We start from the raw sequence: 16234 nt of genomic DNA on the forward strand, positions 1-16234 counted from the left end.
ATGGATTGTGTTTAGCATATGAATCTTCAGCTCCTGAATAGCTAAGTAACCATCCGGATCCTCCAAAAGCCTTGAAGCAGTTTTTTTGTCATCATCCACCCAGCCCTATAACTCAAGAAGAAATGAAAAACAAGTACAACAGTAAGGATATTTGAAAAGGCAAAACAAGAAGTATCATACATGATTGCCAAATATATAGTCTACCTTTTGCCAAATACACTAGTTGATGACATTAACGTCATTTTGGACAACGATATACCATACAATGTGGATGGGGGTCCAATCATTTGCGACATAAATAATATCATTAACCCATTGTTGCCGCCAAAGGCCCAAACCAAATTTCCCAGTATTCTTCCAGACAGTAGAACATGCAGGGGTTTCTAATACTTTCCCCTAATCACTTTTTTTCTTCCCAAATTTCTATTGTTACCAAAACATTGTGGGTTGATTTCGAATGAAAATTGAGCGATTTTAACTTATGTTTCCAGTTGATTGGCGAGTTGTCGTCGAAGAAAATCCCAAGCGGATGCATAGGGTTTCCGTCACTTTTCCCCCAATCTCTGCTTTCTTTCCAACTCTTCCTAATTTCCTATTATTTACGAAATACGAAATCTTGAAGTTGAAGAATAGAACGGTTTTAGCTTTTGATTTTGACCTCACTATTCTATCAATTTAATGGCTCGACGTCGGTGACTCAAAACTCTAGCGGATGCAAGTAGGGATTTAATAAGCTGCTTGTAGTGGTAATGGACAGAATTTTGGAGTGTTTGCCCACCCGAGACGCCGCCAGAACTGCTCTGCTCTCAAGGCACTGGAATGATGTTTGGTTGCAGCATAGGCAGCTTGCGTTCGATTGGGAATTCTTGCTAACTGTCCAATAATGCCAAGATGATTATGGTAAAGCGCTGCGCTCATGAATATAATCAATAATATCCTCTTTTCCCGTGGTTGGCCGGTTAAGAAATTTACTCTAATGATTTCATGTGTTGATCCTAAGCTGCAGCAGTATGAAGTTGATAGGTGGTGTCGTTTTCTGTCAACGAATGGTGTGGAGGAACTGGACATATCTTTATATAATTATCTAGAGCCAGAATATCAGCTGCCATTTTGTTTACTCTCTTGTAGGACAATTAAGCAACTAATAGTCCAAGGTCTTTTTATTGATTTTCATGCTTGTAATATATTTTCCAATGTCACTTCATAACTTCATTAGCTTTCATGCATGTTGAAATTAAACACAGTGTTGACGGAATTGCCTCTAGTATTAGTATTCCTAAGCTTGAGAAGCTAGCTTTCGTGCATTGTGTAGGGATCAATGAGTTTGAGATCAGCCCTCCAAAGCTGGACATTTTTTCAATTAAGAGTCTTTGGTTGTGTGGCTCTTCGTTGTCAGTGAGAATCCAATTCATTTTAATTGATGCAAATGGATGGATAGTTATAATTCTTTACTTTCTGATGGCTTATTAAAGTTCTTGTGGTGGCTAATTTTTTTTATTGCTATTTTTTAAGTGTATGGATGCCTACCTTTCCAACTTCAATAAATCTGCATGTGATGAAGCTATATGATTAAAATTTTGGTTGTTGGATGCAGCTCGCCTTTTTTATGCAATTGCTAACAAATGCCCCAACTTATGTGAACTGCAGATTATGGCGGATAAGGTAGAGTATATATTTGGCAATCATGTATGATACTTCTTTTTTTGCTTTTTCAAATATCGTCCCAGTTGTGCTTGTTTTTCATTTCTTCTTGGGTTATAGGGCTGGGAGGATGATGACAAAAAACTGCTTCAAGGCTTTTGGAGGATCCTGATAGTTGCTTAGCTATTAAGGAGCTGAAGACTCTTATGCTTAATACAATCCAGATTGAATCATTCAATGGATCCGCATTCGAAATATTTTTTATGAAACTATTGCTCTCAAAGTCCCCTGCGCTTGAGAAAATAATTATTTAGACATGTTACATTTTCTAAATACTTTGTACACAACATGTCTAAGTACGACGAAAAATATTGTGTACAAAGAAGTCTTAAACAATGTGTAATAAAATTACAAAGTTTAACATTTCAAATTTATTATATTTTAGATTGTGTATTCTAGATTGTGTATTTTAGATTGTGTATTCTATATTCTATATACATAGTCGTGCATCGCACGAGTGCAACTTCTAGTTTGGAATATAATAGAACAAGTAAAAATTCAATCCCAAAAAGGGGTCGAAGAAAGTTTTAAGTCTTGTTTTCTTCTTTTGCTGTTCTAACTATTATTCTTTGTGTCTTTTTCATTATGTTTTCTTGCCCATTACGGGATCACATAACATACCTCATGCTGAACAACTTAGAAAACATTTCAAATTCCAACACTACAACCATTCCTTACATTTCAAAGTTGTACCCAAATTGTACACATAGAGATTATATTCGCCATACGAATAAGGGTGGATAAGCATAAAACCATCTGTATCCAACAAGTCATTATGCATAGGCTCATAGTAATTGTCCGGGCAGACAATTTGTGCATTTAGAGATGCACGAGGGAAGTGTTCCAACTTCCTATAGATTTTTCTCACCTCGGAAGCATTCATACCCCAACACTTCATAATAACAAATCTCTCAAGCGCAGGGTATTTTGAGAGCAGTAGTTTCATAAAAACATTTCGAATGCGGATCCATTGAATGATTCAATATGGACTGTGTTAAGCATATGAATCTTCAGCTCCTGAATAGCTAAGTAACCATCCGGATCCGCCAAAAGCCATGAAGCAGTTTTTTTGTCATCATCCTCCCAGCCCTATAACTCAAGAAGAAATGAAAAACAAGCACAACTGTGAGGATATTTGAAAAAGCAAAACAAGAAGTATCATACATGATTGCCAAATATATAGTCTACCTTATACGCCATAATCTACAGTTCACATAGGTTGTGGCATTTTGTTAGAAATTGCATAACAAAGGTTAGCTGCTTCCAGCACCCAAAATTTAAATCATATAGCTTCATCACTTGCAGATTTATTCCAGTTGGAAACGTAGATGCATCCATACACTTGAAAAAATAGCAATAAAGAAAAAAAATTAGCCACCACAAGAACTTTAACAAGCCATCAGAAAGTAAAGAATTATAACTATCCATCCATTTGCATCAAGTAAAATGAATTAGATTCTCACTGACAACGAAGAGCCACACAACCAAAGACTCTTTATGATTTTCAAATGTGGTGACAACCATCGCATCCACACCATACATATAACCAATAACAGACAAAAAGTCAAGCTTAAGAGGGCTGATCTCAAACTCACTGATCCCTATACAATGCTCGAAAGCCAGCTTCTCAAGCATAGGAATACAAATACTAGAGCCAATTCTATCAACAATGTGCTTAAATTCAACATGCAAGAAAGCTAATGAAGTGACAATGGAAAATATATCACAAGCATTTACAGGCAAATCTATAAAGGAACCTTGGACTATCAGTTGCTTAATTGTCCTACAAGACAGTAAACAAAATGGCAGCTGATATTCTATCTCTAGATAATTATATAAAGATATGTTCAGTTCCGCCACACCATTCGTTGACAGAAAACGACACCACCTATCAACATCATACCACCGCAGCTTAGGATCAGCACATGAAATCTGTAGAGTAAATTTTTTACCGGCAAAGCACGGAAAAAGAGGATATTATTGATTATGTTCACGAGCGCTCTACCAGAATCATCTTGGCACTCTTGGACAGTTAACAAGAATGCCCAATCGAACGCAAGCCGCCCATGCTGCAACCAAACATCATTCCAATGCCGTGAGAGCAGAGCAGATCTGACAGCGTCTCGGGTGGGAAAACACTCCAAAATTCTGTCCATTACCTCTACCGGCAGCTTACTTATTAAATCCCACCTTGCATCCGCTACGATTTTGAGTCGCCAACGTCGAGCCATTAAATTGATAGAATAATGAGCTCGAAATCAAACGCTAAAACTATTCTATTTTCAACTTCAAGATTTCGTACTTCGTAAATAATAGGAAATTTGGAAGAGTTGGACAGAAAACAGAGATTGGGGGAAAAGTGACGGAAAACCCTATGTGAGTTGTTGTTGAAACTTAAGATGCGTGTGTTTTTCTGCTTATGGTGCGTGAGTTTTGTGCTTAAGGTGCATGAGGTTTGTGCTTAAGGTGCGTGAGTTTTGTTCTAAAGGTGTGTGTGTTTGTGTTAGTTCTTGATGTATTTTCTTTGTGTGCTTAATATGCGTGTGTTGTGTACTTAACGTGCGTCAATTTAATGCTTAATGTGCGTCCACTTGCACAACTGCACGGGAAGAACTCCCCGCACCTAATCCCTTTCCTATATATATATATATATATATATATATATATATATATATATATATGGTTGAGTTCACATGAAGACACTAATATATAGAGGACTATGAGGATAAATCATATCCATCCAAACCAAGAGATTTAATGGATGAGATCTTGTCCATATTTTCCTTGTATTCACGACTAAAAATATTAAGAGAGGGCAAAGGAGACATTTGAGAGCATTTATAATTATGGAAGGATTATAATTAACAAACATAGCATTGGAAAAGGAGTAAATTTGTGGTAGAGAATACAACCCAATCAAGGAACGTCACTGTCGAAGTTGTGCATACACTAGAGGCGAGGGAAGGGGCTAAGAATCTTCTGCGAACATCAATGGAGGAAGCCACACCCAGTGGTACTGAACCCGCAATGAACGACGATAATGACACAATTTTGGAACCCACAATTGACGAGGAAATCGTGAATGACTTTTCCAACACCATGGTCAACGGTAAGCTTCTAAATTCTGCGAATGCAAAATTTTACGTGAGAGAAATTTGACAATGCGTGAGTGCTAGGATGTAGGGCCATGGGTTAAGGGATTGTGAGCAACGCCTGTTATACTTGTGTGCCATGATTTTGTATTTTGTGTGCACGGGGATAGTAAGTAGTGTGCCATGCACACAGTGTTGGTCGTAACTGATAAATGATATATATAAATGGTGTCAAGCTGTGGAACAACTAGGAAACAAAAAGAACATAGGTTCGACTGTGAGGGTAGAATCACTAATTCATATGTTCTGGACTGATAATTTTTTATTGATACATATATCCTAACATCTCATGTGCCATGTTTAGAAAAATCGTGTGGATGTTAATATAATGTCGAGTGTACGAGTGCGTAAACAGCAAGCAACGCCACTCTGCACACCTAGGGTGCCGCAATTGGTTAAAGTATTATGTTTGTGGAAGGTGTCAGTAATAATACCAATTTACAAAAAAAAAAAAAAAATAGAGAGTTGCCAGTGTTTATAGGAAGAAATAACAGGTTCATTGAGAAGCTATTATAGAAATCCCAAAATGCTGAGGTACACTTATTAATTTTTATAACATATTACAATGCATCAGACAGACAGATGAATAACAATGAAGGTTGTGTGGAGGAAATATATCATGGACAAATCAAAGAATTTATTCCAAAATGTGACGAGACAGTAGAGTAATAACACGCAAGTGCACACATTTTTGTGCATAGTGGCGTAGATGTAATGTTCGTTTGCCACATGAAAGAAAAAAGATGACAACATATATAACAAGCCATGAAAACATGCAAGATTAGTTAGGTGGCACACAACAAACACACAAAAGCACACTAAAAATAAATATTGGGCACACGAAAAATAGAGATTTGAAACTACGTACTCGTGCATAAGAAGAAAAACAGTATGCGATTTTAAAAACAAACTACATTTTGCAATGAATGAATAATTGCATATCTCTGCATTCAATTATACGCACGGGGGTTAGAAGGAAAATGGCAACCATGAGTAATGCACGTGAAGGTGAGCACAATGCATAAAACTTACAATAGTATGCACAAAATGAAGACTATCGGTGCACACAACAAAGCACGCACGGATGACTGTTTAATTTGTCCTAAAAACACATAATTGGTTTTTTTTTAATCATACGGGCACACATTTTTAAACACAGTGGCACATATATAATGGTCGTTGGGTACAAGAAAGGAAAACGTTGAACACATATATTATACCAAACCATGAGAACATGAAATACTAGTACACTGGCACACCAAAGAGACAAACGCGGACACATACAACATTAACTGGGCACACAATGTCCATATAATGAACTGATTCTGGCAGTGAAATTAAAAGATAACTATACAGTAAATAAACAAAATGTATATACGTCGCGAACATTTGTAAACATGGAAGACGGCTTTGTACACCATTAAAGAAGGATAACAAATAGCTTGATATTCAACAAACCAAGATCTAAACAATGTTAACAGAGGAAAGCGTGAACATGAAAAGATAAAGCAATCTTGCCCATGGCAACATACTAAGTCCAACACACCCAACAATACGACAAAACAAGCGATAAGTCCAATGTAACAATCTTTGGTGGTACTCGAACGCTCAAACGGTAGCGCAACGAACGTGCCACATTGCTCGTACGATGCAAATTTCCTTGATATAATGGAATCGTAAACGCTCGAGTTCAACTCTATCGCGCGAAGGGTAAACAAAATAATCATCATCATTACGCAATCCGGATGAACAAGCCTCCGAAAGTGTATCCCTTGCCTCCTTAGCTGCCAACCAACAACATGAACAAACACAATCACTAAAACAAACTAAATGTAAGCCAAGTGACACAACACACTGAACCCGTAAACATAGGCAAATATAAAAGTGCACACAACACCCTGTACCAATCACCCAAACAAACATAAACGGTCACACAATCTACAAACACATTTTTACAGACATGGAGTATGCCAATTGCACACAACAATCATGTCATATATGTTTTAAGGGAGTATCCTGTCATTGACTATGAAAACTGCATGGTAAGTGAAACACAACAATCCATTTCTCAATAATATTTGTTCCTATACAACAATTTAGTCCATATCTCTTTGTAAAGTTAATTAATTACTCTGGTCAGTGCGAGTCAGGTGCCACTAACGTGTTTAATTGTATATGCAGCATTGATGCTTGCCGGCTAAAAGCTGGTTGAACCCACTAGATTCAGGTCATTGTGAACAAATATATGAAAGAGTACGAAAGCTTTCTACCTTAAAAAAAGAAAAAAAAAAAAAAAAACAGGATACAAAACTTCAATTATTGCAACAATAATAAAAAAGAAAGAAGGGAACACACTACCAAGGTCATTAGCACACAAATATACAAAATAGTGCACACACAGATACAAAAACAATTCTAAAAACGGCCTAACAACATAAATCCGCACACAATCCTTACCATCTAGAATAAACACAATAATCACCCCCAAATACCAAGTTTTTACAGATTAAAAAAAAGAAAAAAAAACATACAAATTAATACAAATTAAAAGAAAAACTATGGTTGAACGACCAACATACAAAAACACAAAAACTCAGCGTATGCAAACCGCATATACAACGACCAACATACAAAACTTCGCCTAAACAAATGAAATTGGGCAATATACTAGGGAATTCAATAAATAGAAATTACATACCCCCCTCCCCCACCAACGTTTCAGCACAATGCACAAAACCCAAACAACGAAACCCCGCCCCCCCCCACCCACCCCCCACGAAAAACCCTAGCAGTTCAAAGCAAAAAAAAAAAAAAAAAAAAAAAAAAGGGATGAGGAAAAGAGAAAAAAATAAAAATACAAGCTACGTACTCGCCGCAGGAGACTCCGCCGTCCGCTTCGACCGTCGACAACCACCAACTTTCGCCATTACTACCGTTGACCGGAATGAGAGAATAGCAAGGCAAGGGTCTCGGTGAAATAAAAAGGTTAAGCGCCGTATACATTATAATATTGAGCGAAAAAAAAAAAAAAGTATACAACAATAATTACAAATGTTCAATTACAGTACTACCACCCTAGAATTTAACAAAAAACAAAAATTAAAAGAGCGAAATAGCATAAAACACCTAATTTAATGAAATAATCTCCCTTAATCTACACCACCCATTATTACAATCCAATGCACCATAATAGTCTTCACAGTCCTCTATAATATCCTTGTCCTCATTTGAATACATCCATATATATATATATATATATATATATATATATATATATATATATATATATATATATATATATATATAGTTTGTATGTAAAATATATTGTTATGTGTTTTAGACTATTATATTTTGAATTGTGAATAATGCACATTATTCTTTTAACAGTTTTTTTTTTTTTTTTTTGAAACAGAGGTGCATTAGAAATCAGAATGATTGGGAAATACAGGCCTGTGGGATAGACTTCCACGACCTTAGGACAGACATAGAAATAGTCGCCCTTGTCAACACATGAGCAACATGGTTCGCTGACCTCTTGAAATGGCGGACGACTACGTTCCCAATGTCCTTAGCAATCCAATGGTATTGCTGGTTTAATACCAAACCTACATGGTCTAACATTGATGAATAAAAAGCAGAACAGAAATTAAAACAATCTGATTCTATAACAATATTATTAAAAGGACATGACTTTAGCCACGCTAAAGCCTCTTTGACTGCTAACGCCTCCGCTAGATAAGGATCTCGCCCACAGTCTAGTTGACCCCCACATGCTGCCACAAAGTCACCGTGGTGGTGCCGAACTACCGCCACAAAACCGGCCCCATCCGCAAATATAGCCGCATTGATATTGCACTTCAGCATATTTGCAGGTGGTGGATGCCATGTTTATGTTGGAGTACTGCTCCGAGGACCATCTCCAATTGGCGATAATGCCTCCAGCCACATAGAACTCAATGCAGCGACCTGCATGCGCAAGCCATCAACAGTTTGCTCCTCGCCTCGCCAAACGGCTTCGTTCCTTGCCACCCACAACACCCATATTCTGGCAGCTAGCTCCATAAATTCCTTAACACTGGATATACGAAAAACATTATTCATAAGATGTGCTAAACTCTCCCCGTGGAGGACATTTGCCTCACCCCATACGTGAGACACCACCGGACAAAAGCAGAGAGGTGTTCCAGTGTTTCGTGATCAGCCGCGCAAAAAGGACACCCGCCACCAGTCTAAACTCTGCGTGTTTTAAGAGTTTCACGTACCGGCAGCACATCGCGGGCACACTGCCACAGGAGGTTCTTCACCTCAGGCGGAATTGGCAATCACCATAATCTACTCCATTCCACAAACGCCGCCTGAGATCAACTGTCACCATCGCAACAGTGAGCAGTTGGTACCCCTCACGAACTGTATACATGCCCCTTATGTCGCCTTTCCAACGCCAAGTATCACGGAACTGAGGAGAAACTGGTGCATCCATAATACGTTGTACATATTCCAGCACAAAAATGTCACGAACAACTTCCTTATCCCATACCCACGCTCCTGTGAGCAAACAACAAACATTCACGTCCCTGAGTTCGTTAACATAAGCAGTCTGCAATTCGGGGTTTGTCACATCCACCAACCTTATTTTCGTGTCCACTCCATCTCCAATCCGTCTAATCGCACCATGCCTAAGAAGCGATTGTCCAGCCAGCACACTCCTCTAGATGTAGCTAGGGTTGGTGCCCAATTGAGCATCTAGGAAGTCACAGTGTGGGAAATACCTTTCCTTAAGAGAAAAACCAACGAGTCTAGATTGATCATTTGCCGCCAGCCTTGTTTCGAAAGTAACGCAATGTTGAACTCGTGCAGACGTTTAAAACCTAGACCACCATAGCTTTTCGGGGTACAGAGCTGCGACCAACTAAGCCACGTGATATCCCTGTCATTTGTCCCGCCATTCACCCACCAGTAGCAATTCATAATACGTTATAATCCCTTACAAACATGTTTGGGAATTAGGTACGTGGACATGGTAAAAATTGGCATCGCCTGTGCCACTGATTTTAGTAAAACCTCCTTCCCTACCCGTGATAAGAATATGTGGCGCAATGAGTTGATTCTCGCCCTGACCTTCTGTTCAATATACCGAAAAGATGCCACCTTGTTACATATCCCAAAAAGGAAGGTAACCCCAAGTATTTTCCCAGATCATCCGTGTGTCGGACCCCAAGGGTGCCAACTACATAGTCCTGCATGCTAGCGGATGTGCTAGCACTAACCCGATGCTTGGCTGTATAAATCAACGCACCCCTTCACTGTATGTACCTCTCATTGGTTCTCCTAGAAAAATAATAGGCTGTCGTCAGCAAAGAGGTGCAAAACCGGTGGGGCAACCCTCACCACCCGAACGCCATGGATATCCCCTCTAGCTTCCGCCTTTTGCAATAAAATGGATAACCCTTCCGCACATATAATAAATAGGTACGGGGACCGTGGATCACCTTGACGAATTCCCCTCGTAGGAGTTACCGTACCAACAGACTCCCCATTAACCTGAATATTATACTGGATAGTGGTAACACATAATAGCACTAGATCAACCCACCCTCGGGCGAATCCGAGTGCCATTAACATACTTTCAAGAAAACTCCATTCCATGCGGTCATACGCTTTAGCCATGTCGAGCTTAAGTGCTGCCCATCCCACACACCCCTGCCGTGTAATTCGGAGGTAGTGTCCTATCTCGCCTGCCACTATGACATTATCTGTTAGTAAACGATTTTGAACAAAGGCACTCTGACTCCGGGAAATGAGGACATCCAAAATTTCCTTCAAACGATTTGCTACATTATAAAATGCTATCGGTCGCAAATCAAACACATTTTCTGGAGTTTTTTTTCTTCAAAATTAGCACAACATTTGTCTCATTCAATCATTGCGGCATAACATAGTTATTTAGGCAGTTTAACACAAAACACGTTAAATCATGGCCAACAATAGCCATAAATGCTAGTAAAAAGTAGGTGTCATACCGTCCAGGCCTGGTGCCTTGTCCGGGGCAATTTTGAAGAGCGCTAGTTTGACCTCCTCACCCGTGAAAGGCCGCAATAGTCGTGCATTCATCTCCTCCTTTACACGACATGGCACATCGGGAATAAGATTGGCCTGGGCAGAAGAAGACATGAAAATTGCATCGTAGTACCTCATAATCTCCGTAGCCATGTCTGCTCCCTCGACATATATACCATGTTGGTCTTGCAGACGTAATAACAAATTACCCCGCTTGCGTGCAGTTGCTGACTTTTGAAAGAATTTTGTGTTGCTGTATCCACTGTAACACCCCCGATTTTCAACAACATTTTAAAAGCTTAAAAGACATGATAAGCAAACTAATCATTCATTAAAATTAAAGCAGAAGCAAGTCTAAACATGGGCATTATGCCACACCTAAACAACATAGGTGCACAAGCTACACAAAGTCTATGTCAGAGTTCAACATCTAAGGCTCACAGGCCAAAACATAAGCTAGGAAAAAGGGGAAATTACACTAGCTACCAACTTCGACTAGCGCGCTCCGCAACTAAGCAAAACCTATAAAAGATAAGGGATAACACCCGGTCAGTGAATAATGCTGGTAATCCACCAACACACGTTAAGTATCATAATATACATAGATATAAACAAAACCATTTGAAACTGGGAATACAGTTGTTGAGATTAATAAGAACAAGAAAAATAATAATAATGGCAAATAGGGTAAAGAAGACAAGATTTACGTGGTTCGGCAAAGTGCCTACATCCACGGGAGTGAAACAATACTCTTATTCATAGTGATGGTGATAGTGGTGACACTACCCTTTAGGGATACAACCAATATATTTATAGGCATCCAATCCCTATACAATAGGTCTACCCGTTTCACTCCTACCCCTAGTATGAGACAAACACTTATTCCTAATCCATATATGAGACAAACTCAACAACAGTATATATCATTTTAAAACCGAGAGACGAAACATCAATAGACTCATCAATCACTCACAACAAAGGTCAAAGACCATCAACAAGAATTCTCCCCAAGACAATCAAGAGAACAATACAACAATAAAGACAATGAGATTAACGAGACCTAGCCAAGCCAAGTCATTTACTAAGGAGTCATCTCATCGACTCAGATCATAACGGATTAGCGTGGAGTTACCGAAACACTTAAAGCTCAGCAAGGCAGAACTTCACTGTAGTGAAGCCTAGTGCACGGTGCTTACCACGCAACCGTCACCACCGCCCATCCAACGGAACCTCACTTACCAACACAACAACGGAACTAGCAAGGTAGGATCTTCACTGCAACAAAGCCTAGCGCACGGTGCTTTCCACACACCGTCGCCACCGCCCATCCAGTGGAACCCTACTTACATCACAACAACAACCTCATCGTAAGGCAGGATCTTCACCGCAGCGAAGCCTAGCGCACGGTGCTTACCACACACCGTTGCCACCGCCCATCCAACGGAACCTCACATACTCACACAACCACAACATCGTAAGGCAGGATCTTCACCGCAGCGAATCCTAGCGCACGGTGCTTTCCACACACCGTCGCCACCGCCCATCCAGCGGAACCCTACGCATTCCTCAACAAACTCACAACCAACCCAACAATTACCAACTTCCACACAATCCAACAGAGGAAGGCTCATCAAGAGCTCAATCACGGAATCAACAACATAGTACAACACATGTACATGTACAAGATCATACTAAGGGACTCATTCAAGAAGTTTCAATGAAAGGCATGAAACGATACTCAACAACAACAATGGACTCCAATCCAATATCAACGTGATTGGAAACACAAGTTTCCAATCCTCAACAAGAAGGAACAAACCGCACATACTAGCATAAACGACATCAAAACTAGCATGCTCATCAAACGGGTAAACCAAAACGGTTCCAACAAACCTTTAAGACTCATATTAGTCCTACGAATCACAAGGTTGGACCATTAGCACGATTCAAGACATCAAATCCTAACATGGATTCCTAAAACATCGTTCTAGACGTACGAAACATCAAGAAGACTCACAAAAGCTCAATAATCCAACAATGGGAGGTCAAAACATCAAGTACCAAAAGGAAAGGACCACGGGGAACAATTCCCCGCAATCACCATACATGTTCCCCGTGGGTAAGGCCACAGGTAGGCCACCACCCGCGGGGTACATCAGGGCCCAAAAATCAGCATTTGCAAATTTTCACTTTCAAGGTCAAGTTCAAGTTCAAATGACCCCAAATCTTCCATACAACAAAGATATGACTTGAACCTATGAATAGCTCAAATAAAAGCATTTAAGAACCTTAAATACAAGCTCTAAAAATGCATTATCACAATATCATGCATCAATCACTCAAACACATCAAGAATGTCACATAGAAGCCAACAATCATTATTATCAAGTGAAAATAGGTTTTGTGTAGCATGGGTTACCTCGTGTAGACCAAGAATACCTTCTTCGACCTCAAAGCAAGACCAAAGCTCTTCTAGATCAACCTAGCACTTCACCCACCACTAGCTCTTCTACAAACTCCCAAAACCCAACAAGATAAAAGGGGGATTTAGAGAAAGGTGGAGGAATCTTGTATGGAAAAAGGTAGGGAAGGATAGATCTTATCACTTCTAGCCTTGTAGTGTTGGAAAGATGGAATCTTGACTTGGGATTTCTTGATGAACTTGTGAGGAAGAACCCTAGGATTTCCTAGAGAGAAGGAGAAGTAGGGAGCAAGAAAGAGATGTAGAGAGAAGGGAAATCCTGAAAATGATTTGGATTCCTTTGTTAGGGTAGGGTTTTAGTGCTAGCATTGTGTGAAATGACCAAAAGGGCCCCTTCCTCTCAAAACTTGTTAGGAGAAAGACAAAGTCTAAGGTACAAGGGCTAAAGCCCAAGGTACAACTCATTGAACAAATTAGAAGGATAAGAAATTTGGTCAAACTAGGTCCATCAACTAAATTAGAAGGAGCATTAAGACAAGAATTGTAAAACCACAAGGAATTAATTCGGGTTTAAGGAATGAATTTCTGGGGTGTTACATCCACACTTGAAGCATAGTTGTTTCAATCGTTGACGCCAAAAAAGCCTCCTCCTGCGCGATTAGGGCTCACAACTTCTTTTCCAGATCAAGATACATAGATACTGCACCTAGATTGCGACATTCTCGTATGTGCTCCAGCCTACGTCATAAACTTCCAATTCGACTGCCAAACCTCGTGAAGTGTTCTCTCCCCCCCCTACCCCCCACCCCCCATCGTGATAGGTTGTGGCTACAATCCGTCACTCACAACTGGAAAGCCTTGCCTACGGATTACCCCCACGTATACTCCACCACATCGCGGCATAGGAATTGTAGACAAAACTACAATTCTAGCAATTTTTTCAATTGGCAAAAATCCCAAGATATTGCCATGAATTTCCACTGAAAGTACATTCTGTCCCTCCCAAGATTATGAGTATAGTCCAATACGAATGTTATTAAACATGATATGTATGGTAATGTTTATGTACATTAATCTTTGTTTTTATAAATATATAGAAGAATATTATGAATCTATTAGAGAGTAAATAGAAATATATATATATATATATATATATATATATATATATATATATATATATATATATATATATATATATATATATATATATATATATATATATATATAGGGTGGGATTCAAGTGAGAACATAAGAACTAATCCAAGCCCTTGAAATTAACCTAATCAATGATCTGGATTAAGTAATAATTAATAAGTAGATCATTAACATAAATAATTAAAAAGGATACTAATGTAATTTTGTCCAAGTACCAATTATAAACTAATATTATATTTGAATGACTCCAAGATTTTAGGAAAACAATATCAGGGAGGAGTCCAATTGGTCTGAAAGTCTGCGATCACACAATATGTCCAAGATCATTTTTCGACCGGCGTTTGCGAAATATTGCCGTCTGTGGGCATCCGGAAGCATACGAAGATAAGCAACAATTGAAGATTGCTGCTGTAGGATGGCAAGTGATGAAGACCAAGATTTTATGAGTGATATTTAAATTCCTATACATGTTCGTATTTCTATTTTGAATGCAAACAAATTCGTATATGCGTACGAATAGGGTGGGATGCAATGCGAAATTAGTATTGAAGAGATTAGCGAACAGTAACAGTTATGTAGTATTCTCATTCGAGAAAACGCCACACCCACTGCTTGTGCACAACAATTTCTAGGTTTACCGTCTTGTAAAACGCACACTTGTTCTATTTATTATGACACACACTGCGATACCCAAGTGCACAACTCCACATGTCACATCCACCTAGGTTGTGTGCACACTCAACTTACAGAAAGTACACACATGGAAATCACGTCTACGGAGAATGGATGTAGTGGGATTTCCATGTGTGCACTTACGGGATAATGAATGTGCCACACAGGTCACAGAAACACTGAGCACGTGCACATTGGGCCAAATGTTTGTGCCACATAGCTTAACCAAAACGAGTGTAGTTCCAAGGGAATCTACTACTTATGTCTAATACCGATCATTGAAACCTGTAAAACACATATTGACATAGATGGCATGATTATCTACTACTTATATGTATGTACATATAAATGTAAATGTATTACTTACAATCCCTGCACAATCATTGGTATTATGTTGCAAGAGATCAGACCATGAATCAGAACATAAACTGTGTGCTATAAAATGCAGAATGATCCGTGTGTGAAAAAAATATATAAAAGAAGTTGGTGTGCACTAAGGTTTAAGTATGTGTGCCACAATGTGCAAAAATACTGACAGAATGAATTGACGAAAACTAGGTCGATGTTACAAAGTATGGTGTGCACATCGGTTAAAAAAGTTTGCCATAATGTGGAGAATGAGTGTGTATGAAAAGATGTAAAACTAGTAGGTGTGAACCTTGGTTGTCACGGGTGTGCCATATTGCCAACAATACTGTTATAATGAATACACGGAAACCACGATGACGTGGTGGATTACGTTGTGCACTTGGGTTAACTAGTGTGTGCCGTAATGCTCAAAAACTGATATACAGAATAATGTGCGATTACGATGTCGCACACAGTGTATTTCACAAGACACACATAGAAAGTTTGAAACCATTAATACGCCATAAAAACCCCAAAAAATTACCCAATGATACACTGAACGGAACGTGCGCATGTAGATGTATATGAATGTGTATGCACCAACACCCCCTAAACCTGGCTAGTGTGCACTTGGGTTGAATTGTGTGTGCCAAAAATGTGAAAAAATCCTATCAAAATAAATTCATGGAAAAGATGTTGGTGTGCACCTGGGTTGAAGTGTGTGTGT

At 39.1% G+C, this 16234-nt stretch overlaps 1 long non-coding RNA gene across 1 annotated transcript; it reads left to right on the top strand.

The window, feature by feature from the left end:
* The first annotated feature begins 740 nt into the window (after positions 1-740).
* LOC109168705 lies at positions 741-15057 on the top strand. The gene is made up of 3 exons (XR_002052114.1): positions 741-875; positions 1728-1729; positions 15046-15057. It is a non-coding gene; the product is annotated as an uncharacterized LOC109168705 (long non-coding RNA).
* The last annotated feature ends 1177 nt before the right edge of the window (positions 15058-16234 follow it).

Source organism: Ipomoea nil, unplaced genomic scaffold (assembly GCF_001879475.1).
Source record: "Ipomoea nil cultivar Tokyo-kokei standard unplaced genomic scaffold, Asagao_1.1 scaffold3213, whole genome shotgun sequence".
In the NCBI taxonomy this organism is placed as follows: Eukaryota; Viridiplantae; Streptophyta; class Magnoliopsida; order Solanales; family Convolvulaceae; genus Ipomoea; species Ipomoea nil.